The 11,759-nt window shown below is 47.5% G+C and overlaps 1 protein-coding gene across 7 annotated transcripts in view; it reads left to right on the top strand.

The window, feature by feature from the left end:
• The first annotated feature begins 8,342 nt into the window (after positions 1-8,342).
• Positions 8,343-11,759, top strand: part of Ncoa6 (nuclear receptor coactivator 6) — a 68,840-nt gene continuing 65,423 nt past the window's right edge. For all 7 annotated transcript variants that reach the window (XM_055602358.1, XM_055602361.1, XM_055602365.1 and 4 more), the window contains exon 1: positions 8,343-8,521. The gene's annotated coding sequence lies outside the window, so the exon portion shown is untranslated. The remainder of the gene's footprint in view (positions 8,522-11,759) is intronic.

Below are 11,759 nucleotides of genomic sequence, written 5' to 3' on the forward strand. Positions count from 1 at the left end.
AAAAACATTTACATAGCATAACTGAGTTTTAAAAGAAACAAAAACTTCCATTACAAGCATTTGTACTAAGCTTCCTTCTAAGTATTTATACATAATAACAACTTAAACTTCCTGACAACCTTGGGAGATTGGAACCCTTGTTATCTGCATCTTACAGATGAAGCAACTGAAATATTAAGGAATTTATTCGTTTCCCCAGGAAGATTACAGTCTATTAGAGACACAAAACAAAAGCCATGTAAAGATTTAAAAACAAAGGGCTGGGAGGGTGCTTGCTGTGCAAGCATGAAGACCTGAGCATGGCTCCCTAGCACCCTCTTAAAAAGCTGAGCCTGGTGGCGTGCACTTGCAATTCTGGCACCAGGGAAGCAGAGACGAATGGATCCCTGGAGCTTGCTGGCCAATCGACCTAGCTAAATCAGTGAGCTCCAAGTCCAATGAGAGGCCTCCCAAAAATAGGATCGGCACGACCAGCAAGATGGCTAAAATCACCTGTCTCAGAAGGCTGGCAACCTGAGTTGGATCCCTGGAACCCAGGGTGTAAGGATGACTTTAGAAAGTTGCCTCTGGTTTCCACACCGCACTAGGGCAGGCATGCAGCCACACCCATATGTAACACACATAAGTAAAATTTAAAATTAAGGAGGACAGCAATTGAGAGGACACCCTTCCTCAACCCTCACACAAACGCACACATGCTCACACACATATACCACACAACTCAAGATAAAAAAGAAAATACTTTGGACCCTGTGAGACAAAAATTTATCTCCTTTTGGTGCTTGTTTCTTCACCTGTATGAGGAGGTAGGATCTGCCAGACATGAAGCAGCAGAACTAGAATATGACTTGGGTGCTTTTGCTTCACTTCCAACCTGATAACCACCTTCCTGGATTGTCAGCAGCCAACTCAGGGTCTGCTTTTGTTCCTATGATGGCTTTCCATAAGCAAGAAGCATTTCTACGACCAAAAATCCTGTTACCTCTACAGCTGCCCAGTGACTTTCTATCGGCCCCCCACCCCCACCGTATCCTTGGACAGCTTTGATAACCTGTGAACTTTAAGGAGAGGGATAACAAAAATAAACAAAACCAGGCATGGCGGATCCGGTTGTAATCCCAGTGCTCACTAGGAGGATGTAGGAGGATCAGAAGTTCAAGGTCATCCTCAGCTATAGCAACTTTGAGGCCAGTCTGAGTTACATGAGACTCTCAAAACAAAAAGACAACACTAGGTGCTGGTGAGATGGCTCAGCAGGTGAAGGCTCCTGCCGCTAAGCCTGACAACCTGAGTTTGCTCCCTGAAACCCACAGGGTGGAAGGAGAGAACCAACTCCACAAAGTTATCCTCTGACCTCCACACACACACTTTTTGCATAAGCATGCCCACAAACATACATACATACATATGTGCAAAATAAAATTTAAAAAGCGCAGTTTTCAAACATCATTGAGAGCTTTTGTATGTAAATTGCTCAGCAGTTAGGAATGCGCGCTACTCTTCAGAGAACCAGAATTAGATTCCCAGCACCTATATCCCATGACTGCAATTTGATGCCCTCTTTTGGCCTCTGTGGGCATCGCTCTCTCTCTCTCTCTCTCTCTCTCTCCCATACACACACACACCACAATACACACATAATTGAAATAATAATAATAATAATAATAATAATAATTCAATATTGAGTTGGTATCAGACATGGTGGTGAACACCTTTTATCCCAGTGCTTGGGAGGCAGAGGCAGGCAAAGTTCTGTGGGTTCCAGAACAGCTAGGGCTATACAGTGAGACCCTGTCTTATCTTAAAAGTGGGGATTGATGATGACCTGAAGAGTGTGTGTGTGTGTGTGTGTGTGTGTGTGTGTGTGTGTGTGTAAAATATACAATTTGTGATGGCTATTCTCAGTTGTCTCCTTGACAATGTCTGGGATGAACTTCAATGGAGTTCATTCAGAACTCCACTGAAATGAGACAGAAATTGAAGGGCACACCTGTGATTAAGATCTTGAGTCGGGAAGACACAGGTTTAATCTGGGCCACACCTCCAGCTGGAAGTCTACATAAGGACATGGAAGAAGGAAGGTTTCACTCTCCGCCTGCTTGCCCTCACCTCGCTAGCACATCCATTTCCTCCCTGGCATTGGAGTCCACTTCTCTGGGGTTCCAGCTTACACAGAAGCCCAGCCGAGACACCCAGCCTAGACTCTCGGATTTTCTGCGCACAGCTAGCATGTGTTGGATCGGGTGGACTGCGGCCTGCAAACCGTTCCAGGCTACATAGGTTGTATATGTAAGCGGACAGCTCAGCGTCGCTAGGCGCACCCACAGCCGTCACTGCAGCCCTGCCCTCACGAGAGGCTTCTAGACCTCACTTCCTCTAGCCTCTGGAACTGCCAATCTACTTTCTGTCTTTATGAATTGACTGTGCTACCTCACATAAGAGGAATCACACAGTGTCTGTTTTTTTGTGTTTATCTCAACTTAGTCTAATATCGAGATTCAGCTACATTGTGGTGTGTACTAAAATTTTTTTTTCCTTTTCTTTTTGGTCTTGGGAACTGAATTGGTGGCTTTGTTCAGGTTAAGCACATACTGTCCTCCTAGCTCCTTTTTGCGGGGGCTGAATAATATTTTACAACATAAGCTACACTCTGCTCATCCTTCATCCGTTGGTGGACATTTGAATTGCTTCCACGTTTTGGTTGTCATAACCAACTGTAAGCATGGGTATCCGGAAAATGTTTTCGATTTAACTATATTAAATTGGATGGAAGTGCTGGCTCACGTAGTAATCCCACGTGTAACTTTCTGAGGAACTGTCAGGCTGTTTTCCACAGTTATAGTTCCACTAGTAACACATAAGGGTTCCAATTCCTCCATGTCCTTGCCGATAGTTGTTATCTTCTGCCTCCCTCTGCCCTTTGGAGACAGGGTCTCATGCAGCCCTGGCTGACCTCACACTGACTGTACGGCCGAGGAGTTTGGATTCTTCTGCCCCCACCTCCTGAGTCCTGGGTTTACAGGTGCTCCTGCAGTGCTGAGGATCAGTCTGAGGGCTCCCTTCATGCACATTAGGCAAGAGCTCCAGGTTCTCAGTGCACACATGTGCGTGCGTGTGTGTGTGTGTGTGTGTGTGTGTGTGTGTGTGTGTGTGTGTGTAGAAGCTGGTTGGGTTTCTTTCTTTATCACTATATTATTTATTTTGTTTTTTTTTTTTGAGACAGTGTTTTCCTGTGTAACACATACCTGGATGTCCTTGACTCTGTTTTTACAGCAGGCTGGCCTTGAACTCACAGAGATCCACCTGCCTCTGCCTCCCCAGCACTGGGATTAAAGGCGTGCGCATGATCCAGCATTATATATTTTTTTAAAGGCAGTTTCTCACTGAACCTGGAACTCACTCTGCAAAATTAGCTTTTTTGTTTTGGTTTGGTTTTTGAGATTGGGTTTCTCTGTGTAGCTCCAACTGTCTTGGGTTCACTTTGCAGACCAGGCTGGCCTGGAACTCAGAGTTAAAGGTGTGCACCACCACCACCTGGCTGGAAACTGACTTTTTGCAGGGCAGACCATCACTCTGGGCTTTCTACATGGGAGCTGGAATGTTACACTTTGTCCTTATGTTTGCATTTTCTGTGAGTCATTTACCCAGGTCCTTTATTGTGATTTTGATTTACATTTTCCTAATCACTACTGAAGTCAAATGTTTTTCATGTGTTTATTTGCCATTTGTATAATCTTCTTTGGAGACAGGTCTGTTTATATTCAAGTCATTCCCCCATCCCCACTTCACCCCCAAACAGTAGATAGAAGAGAACAAGGATAGAGGGGAAAGGAGAGAGAGTCCCTAAACCTAATGTCTTTCCTTTTGTTTTTCTTTGACCTGGCGTCAAGCCACAGCCAGTCTCCCTGTCGACCAGCAACCACCCATATCCTCCCTCTGGGTCCTAGAATTTATGTACCCTCTGAAAAGTTCCCAGAATGCCAAACCTCACATAGTCACAGAGATTATCTGCAGTTGGCAATACCACACCTCTGCTAGAGCACGAGGCAAATCACAGTCAGCTGCTTCGGGCTATCTGCAGCAGCTCCACATCCCTAAACCTGGGACAAATGAAAGCACATTCTCACAATATTCCTATGTTTATTACAGAAACCAAAATTCCAGAATTCTCAAGAATGTCACTACAGATGATGATGATGTCATCTCTAAATGTATGTGGCTGGTTGATGTCAGGTCCCCATCTTTGCAGGACAAAGTAATCCATCACTTTTCACTGAAGATTGATTAACCAAGCAGTTCATTCATCCTACCATAAACAAAAGTGATCCTTTTGCTGTGTCACATTTTTAGGCTAACACAAAGAGTACAGGTTATATATTCTGTTTACAAGACATCCAAAGAATTGACAAGTTTAATTGATAAGTTTAATACTAGAAATCAAGATAATTCTTACCTCTGATGGGACAGACTTTCTCTGGAAGGGAACAACAGAAGGGAACTTTCTGGCCTGACTGATCTGAGTGGTGGTGCCCCAGGAACCAAAGTCAAAGACTTATTAGGTGCTCCAGGGATATAGCTTAGTAAGAAAGCATTTGTTGAGCATGCGCAAGGCCCTGAGTTCAAGTTTCCAGCACAACAAAAAAATTAGATGCCTGAGCAATATTTTTGTAGTCTATTGTATATAAATGATAACTTTTTATATACAATAAAATAAAAAATGAGAACATAAATTAATCCAGCCACAATAGAAAATAGTATGAATGTGCCTCAAACAATTAATAAAAGGCCTATTATATGATCCAGCTACAGCATTCTTATGTAAACATAAATAAAAGATTGCTTATGTAAAAATGTTTGCATAAGTATACAATAGACATACTTACACACTCATGTTTACTTCGTTATCATTCACAATAGCCAACCTATGTGACCAGCCTAGAATCCTATCAGTGGATAAAGAAGTTGTTGTGCATACATAATTAAATATTATTTAGCCATAAAAAGAATGAGATCAGCTGGATATAGAAGTTAACTTTTAATCCCAGTATTTGAGAGGCAGAGACAGCCAGATCTCTGTGAGTTTGCGGCAAGCAAGTTCCAGGCTAGGCAGGAATAGTCTATCCCGCAAAATAGGAATAAAAATAGGAATAGAGACATGACACCGCTGTTAAAAGCACTACTTTCTCTTTCAGAAGACCTGAGTTCAACTGCTCTAGAGGATTTGAGGCCCTCTTCTAGGTTCTTTGGGACCCCCTCCCCCAGGCACATACACCCTCTCCCCAGGCACATGCATATAAAGTTAAAATGAATTCAAAAATAAAAATAGGAAGAATGAAACCAAGTCATTTGACGAACAATGATTGCAACCTAAGGAGCATTATGTTAAGCAAAATAAGCCAGATTCAGAAAGACAAATATTGCATGTTTTCTCTCACCTGTGGATATCAGATTTAAAAAAAGAAAAAAGAAAGAACACAAAAGTAAATAAGGGACTATTTGGGAAGAGGAAAGGGGCCAAGGAGAGGAAGTAAGGTGTACAGGAGAGTATATCATAGAGTAAACAGAATCAAAGTACAACATACATGCATATGAAAATCACATAATGAAACCCATTATGTTGCACAGTTATAGACCATAATAAAAAAGAAAAAGCTTTTAATCTCAGCACTCAGGAGGCAGAGGCAGGCGGACCTCTGAGTCCCAGGCCAGCCTGGGCTACCTAGTGAGATCCTGTGGCTTGCCTGTGGTTCTCCATCTTGTTAAGGTCTTGAGCCTAGTACCTAGAACACCACACAGGATCCATGTAAGTGCTTGTTTAACAACCATTCTGGGCCAGGTGCTGTGCATTTGTTTACAGAGGAAACAGAAGCCAACACAACAAGGGCAGTCCAGTGGCCAAGACAATAAACAATCTACTGCAAGCAACTGGTCAGGACATGCTGCTAAGAGAAGCTGTGGAGGGAGAGACCAGGGGCTGTCCTATGAGGTGGCCGCGTCTGACCCGGGAAGTGCACGTTCTCTGTGGGAGAGAATCTCAGGCAGTGGACTCGGCATGTACCCGGAACCAGAGGGAAGGGAAGAGGACCCTGAAATAAGCCTGCACATACAATGTCTACACCAGGCAGAGATCTGTTTGTCCTTTAGCTTTAGAGCAATGAAGAGACATCGAATAATTTAAATTTTTTATTACATTAAAAAAATTGGCTGTATGGCATTGGAGAGTGCTGGTTTGTTTCCCAGCACCCACATGGTGGCTTATAAACATGTGGTTATACATCCAAGGGATCCAATGTCCTCTTCTGGCAGGCACCAGGCACTCAGCCAGCATAGGCACATACATACAGGCAAAACACTCATACGCAAATAGTAAAATATTTAAAAAACATTTTTAGCTGGGTGGCGGTGGTGGTGGTGGTGGTGGTGGTGGTGGTGGTGGCGGCGGCGGCACAAGCCTTTAATCCCAGCCCTTGGGAGGCAGAAGCAAGCAGATCTCTGCGTGTGAGGCCAGCCTGGTCTTACAGAGCAAGTTCTAGGACAGCCAAGTCCACACGAAGAGACCCTGTCTTGAAACGTGTATATAAAGTTCAGTGTGTGGGTGTGCACGCACTCGTGGACAGTCATACACACGCTCAGAGGTCGGAGGACAACTGTGGAAATGATTTCTCTCCTTCCATCGTGTGGACTCCAGGGATGGAACTGAGTTGTCAGGCTTGGTAGGCAAGTGCATTTACCCACGAATCCGTCTTGCCTGCCTGGGGTTTTTAATTTAAAGACATGATTTTAGGAACTGGAGAGAGAGCTCAGTAGTTAGGAGCCCACCACCCTTCCAGAGGAGCCAGGGTTCCATTCCCAGCACCCACACAGCACCTCACAACTCAGTGTAACTCCAGTTCCCAGACATGACACCTCTTCTCACCTCCAAAAGCACCAGGCATGCACACGTGCGGTGCACATCCATACACGTGTGGTACACATACGTACACGAGTCGCACACATGCACTCACAGTCAAAACACTCATGCACATAAAAATAATACACCTTTAAAAACAACAGATTGCATTATGAGATTTTTATACACTCGTATCACGTTTATATTAACCTCACATTGCCGTCATTCTCCCCAGCCTTGGCCTCTCTTCTCCAATAGTTCTTCTGCTCTCACCTCTGTGTCTCTCTCTCTCTCTCTCTCTCTCTCTCTCTCACACACACACACACATCTAGATTCTGTCGAATCATTTTTAGTAAGAGAGCAACACCCTCAGATTTCTGACTGAGGAATATTACTGACAAGAAAAAGAATAGAGGGGCACGCTGGGGGGTGTGAGGTGGCTCCCGTACCAGTTTAAGTGCAGTGTGGGCTCAAGGGGTATTAATGAAAGAGTTCCAGACCCCCTCCCCCCTCTAAGATGAGACAATACAACTGGGTGTCAGCCAGGCGCAGCGCACGCCTGAGATCCCCGCACTCTGAAGGCAGAGGCAGGTGGATCTCTGTGAGTTTGAGGTCAGTCTGGTCTATACAGCAAGTCGAGGACAGCCGGGGCTACACAAGGAAACCCTGTCTCGAAACAAACAACAAACAAACAAACCAGAAGAAGAGGAAGAAGAGGAAGAAGAAAAGGAGGAGGAGGAGGAGGAGGAGGAGGAGGAGGAGGAGGAATCCACCTGCCTTACCACCCCCCTCACAGCGGAAGAAGCTGGGATTCAGAGAGGTAAAGGAAATCATGAAGCTAAGGGGTGAGAACAGACTTAGCGAATCCAGACCCAGCCCATCGCTAGGACAGCTTCCCTTCTTTGGGAAAAGGGAAGAGAGAAGAGGCCAGAGGCCCGCTTACACTCAACAATTACATTTTGTGAGCGCCTATTGAGTGTACTGGGGTGGTAATGGTGGCACAAAGTAGGGAAATATCTATAGGAGACTAACAAAGGTTATCGCTATCGCCACTGCTATTAGATACTATGCTAATACTGTCAAAGCTAGCCCGGTGTGTCAAGCGCTTTCCAAGTCCCCATTTCCAAGTTTCCCCACTTCCCCAGCGCAAGGCCATTCTGCTGTCCCCGTCGTTGGGATGCGCAAACTGAGGCACGGAGCGTTCACGTTACCCGGCTTACAGCCACCCTCTGGGACAGCGCTGGACCTCTAACCAGACCGAGATCGGACCCAGCACCGGAGCTCGCTCGCCCGCCGGCTCGCCGCAGCTCGCGCGCTCCACCTTGCGCGCCGGGGGACGCCCGGTCACGTGGACGGGGCCCCGCCCCTCGGGCCCGGCCCGCCCCGCCCCCGCCGCGCTCCCTCCCTCTCTCCTTCCCTCCCCCTCCCTCCCCGGCCCGGTCCGGCCCATCCCCCCCCCTCCCCACCGGCTCCCTGAGGCCCTGCCGGGTCGGGCTGCGGGCGGCCGGGCGCCGACGGCCGGACAGACGGGCCCACGCGAGGACGGGCGGACGGACGCGCCGAGGGCGCTGGGCACGCACGGCCCGGGCCGGCGCTGCGAGGCCCGCCCGGGAGGGCCGGGGCCGCGCTCAGGTGAGGCGACGGCGACGCTGGCCCGTAAGGGGTGGGCCTGCCGGGCGTCCGGGGCCCGGCCCGGCTGGTTTCGAGGGGAGGAGGCGCCGCCCGGGGCCCGGCGCGCGAAGATGGCGCCGGGCGGCCGTGCAGCTCGGCCCGAGTGCGGCCCGGGCCCGCAGCCGCCCCACCCGCCGCCGCGCTCGTGTCCCCGTCGCCATGTTGGGGAGCGGGCCCGGGGCCTGCGGGCGGGGCGCGGGCGGGCGCGGCGGGCCGGCGGCGGGGAGGGTGCGGGCCGCGGGGTCGGGGCGCCGCGAGAGTGCAGGGCGGCCGAGGGGGCTGCGCGGGGTGGCGCTGTGGCCGCCGGGGACGGTGGGGCGGGAGGTCGGGGCCGGCGGCGCGGAGAAAAGACCTCGGGGCGAACGGGACCCGCGTTGGGGTTGGTGGGCTGGCGGGGCGGCGGGCGGCGGAGTTGGGTTAGGCCGTGCGCGGTGCTCCGAACCCCGGAGCAGTACCCAGGGGTAGGGGAGGCGGCTTGCGGGTCAAGTCCTGGCTGTCAGGGCTGGAGTAGTTCTTTGCGTGCACAGGGGGTGATTGCTTAGAAAAGGGGGTTGCGTACGCGCGTATCGGAGTTGGGTGCTGACGAGGGAATCGGACTGGAAAGGTCCTGGCGCTGAGTGGCCAGTCTTTATGACTTCCAGGGGTCTCAGGACCTGTGAGCCCCGGGCAAGCAACAGGAAAAGGGAAGAACTTGATGAAGAAAGAAAGGGTGGTGGGGGTTGGATGTAGGAGCTGGACAAACAGCGAAGGAACAGAGTGGAACTGGTTAGGAAAGGAGACAACCTCCATCAACTGGATGTAGGAGCTGGACAGACAGCGAAGGGTTCAGAGTGGAACTGGTTAGGAAAGGAGACAACCTCCATCAACTTAAGGAGTTGTCTTTAAAAGGAGGGACCCGAATGTTTGGGGGCGGTGACCCAGAGTGTCTTTCCTGGAAGGGGACAGCCCCGACTTAAAGAGCAGGGTCACCTGAGGAGGTCGTCTGAAAGATCCTGTTGAAACCAGTTAGAATGATGAAGGATGAGTATGGACAAACTACAGTGGCTCTGGAGATCATGTCATGATTTCAGATCAAGTAGTTTTAGCCCGGGACATAGAAAGGCACCAACGTTTCCCAAGATTAGAACATATTGCTGACGGGGCTCCTGGATACATCCTACTGCTTCCTCGTTCAACACTTTTGCCTCAAAGGAGTTTACTAAGTCAAAAGGCACCATATATTAGAGAGCCATTAACTTTTGTTTGAACAAGTTTGTTAGTACAAAGCCTGAGTGGGATATAAAGGACTATATGTAACCAATTATTGGATATTTCCTAGGTCTTCTCCATTGGTACCCCCCCCCAAAAAAAAGCATCAAGAAAGAACCTCTTTGTAGAGTTTAAAAAGATTCTCCTCTTCTAGATGCTTATTGCACAGCAAACAAAGCCGAAAAGGAAAAGAAAAATAAAATGATGATAGGGACCTAGGCTCTCCATTATGTTCGCTTTAAGTTCTGTTATTATAAGAAATTCATAGTTCAAATGGACTGTGAGATAAATCAGCCAATAATGTATAGTTGACTTTTTGTGTGCCTCAGTTTTGTATCTACAGCTTCAACCAATCACATATCGAAAACATTCGTTTTAAAAAAATTGCATCTGTGCTAAACATTCACTTTTTTTCCCCTTGTTATTATTCTCTAAAGTAGACAGCTTAACAACTGTTTGGGGTTACATGACATTTATATGGAATTAGGTTTTACAGGTAAGGGGACATGCAAACGCTATGCCACTTTATGTAATGATTTTGATATCCTTGGAGGCCCTGAAGTCCATTGTAAATGCATATGCAAGGAATGACAATACAGAGCCCACATAATAAAAAAGCCTTAGAAGCCAGGCGCAGTGGCTCACATTTATAATCTCAGTGCACAGGAGGCTGAGGCAGGAGATTGCTTCAAATTTGAAGGCAGCCTGGGCTATAGTGTAAAGGCCCTGTCTCGGGAGGAAAAAACCAAAACAAAACAAAAACACTTTCAGTGGTTGGTGATAAAGTTAAATGGTGGAGTATCTGCCTAGCATGTGACGTAAGGTCCTTGGTTTTATCCCCAGCAAAAAGGAGTGAGGAGGGACTTTTAACTACAAGAAGTTGTGAGGATTTTAAATATCACACGTATATTCAGTAACAGTTTTTCTGAGTCTTTCTAATGCAGAGTTCTGATCTTATGTATGCCGTAGCCCCTGTAGCATCTAGTGAAGCACATGGACCTCTCTCAAAGTTATAGATGTATACATTCGGGGTTTGTTTGTTTGTTTGTTTGTTTGTTTGAGACAGGGTTTCTCTGTGTAGTATTGCCTGCCCTGGACTCACTTTGTAGACAAGGCTGACCTTGAACTCACAGAGGTCCGCCTGCCTCTGCCTCCCTGAGTGCTGGGATTACAGGCATGTGCCACCATGCCCAACATTCAAAATAATATTTTTAATTGTATAAAATAAAGTACATTGAATTACAAAAAATCCATTGCATTAAAGTAATTACTAAGCATACAAATTGTCTGTATTGGTGTATCTGTACATGTACTTTTTGTGAATATATTGGTAGGGATCACACTCAGGGCCTTGCACAATCAGGGTAAGCACTGTAATATTGAACTGTACATACTGTGTGTGTGCGCGTGCGCGTGCGCCTGCCTGTGCATGTAGTAGTTATTCGAGTATGTGGAGACCAGTGGTTGACTTTGGTGTCTTACTTGACTGCTTCTCTACCTTATTACTAATTTTTTACCCTGACATCTTATTTTTTGTTCTTTATTATTTGTATTTGTGAGTGATTGTAAGGGCATGTGTGGAAATCTGAGGACAACTTGTGGGAATCACTTCTCTTTTTTCACTTATGTGGGTCTGCCAGATTGAACTCGGGTCATCAGGCTTGACAGCTCGTGCCTTTCCCACTGAGTCACTTTACAGGCCAGACCACTTTATTCTCTGGGACAGGGCCTCTCACTAACCCTGGAGCTGCTTGGTTCGGCTAGGCTGACTAGCCAAGGAGCCTCAGGGATCTGCCAGTCTTTACCCTCCAGCAATGAGTTGTAGATGTGTGCTGTAGCACCCTCCCTTTATGTAAGGGCTTCCAAACTCAGGTCCTTATGCCCTTGTGGGACAAGCACTTCACTACCCAAGCCGTCTTCCAAGATACTGTGTACATACATACGTATACAC

The sequence above is a fragment of the Psammomys obesus genome, unplaced genomic scaffold, assembly GCF_907164565.1.
Source record: "Psammomys obesus unplaced genomic scaffold, mPsaObe1.curated_primary_1811, whole genome shotgun sequence".
NCBI lineage: Eukaryota > Metazoa > Chordata > Mammalia > Rodentia > Muridae > Psammomys > Psammomys obesus.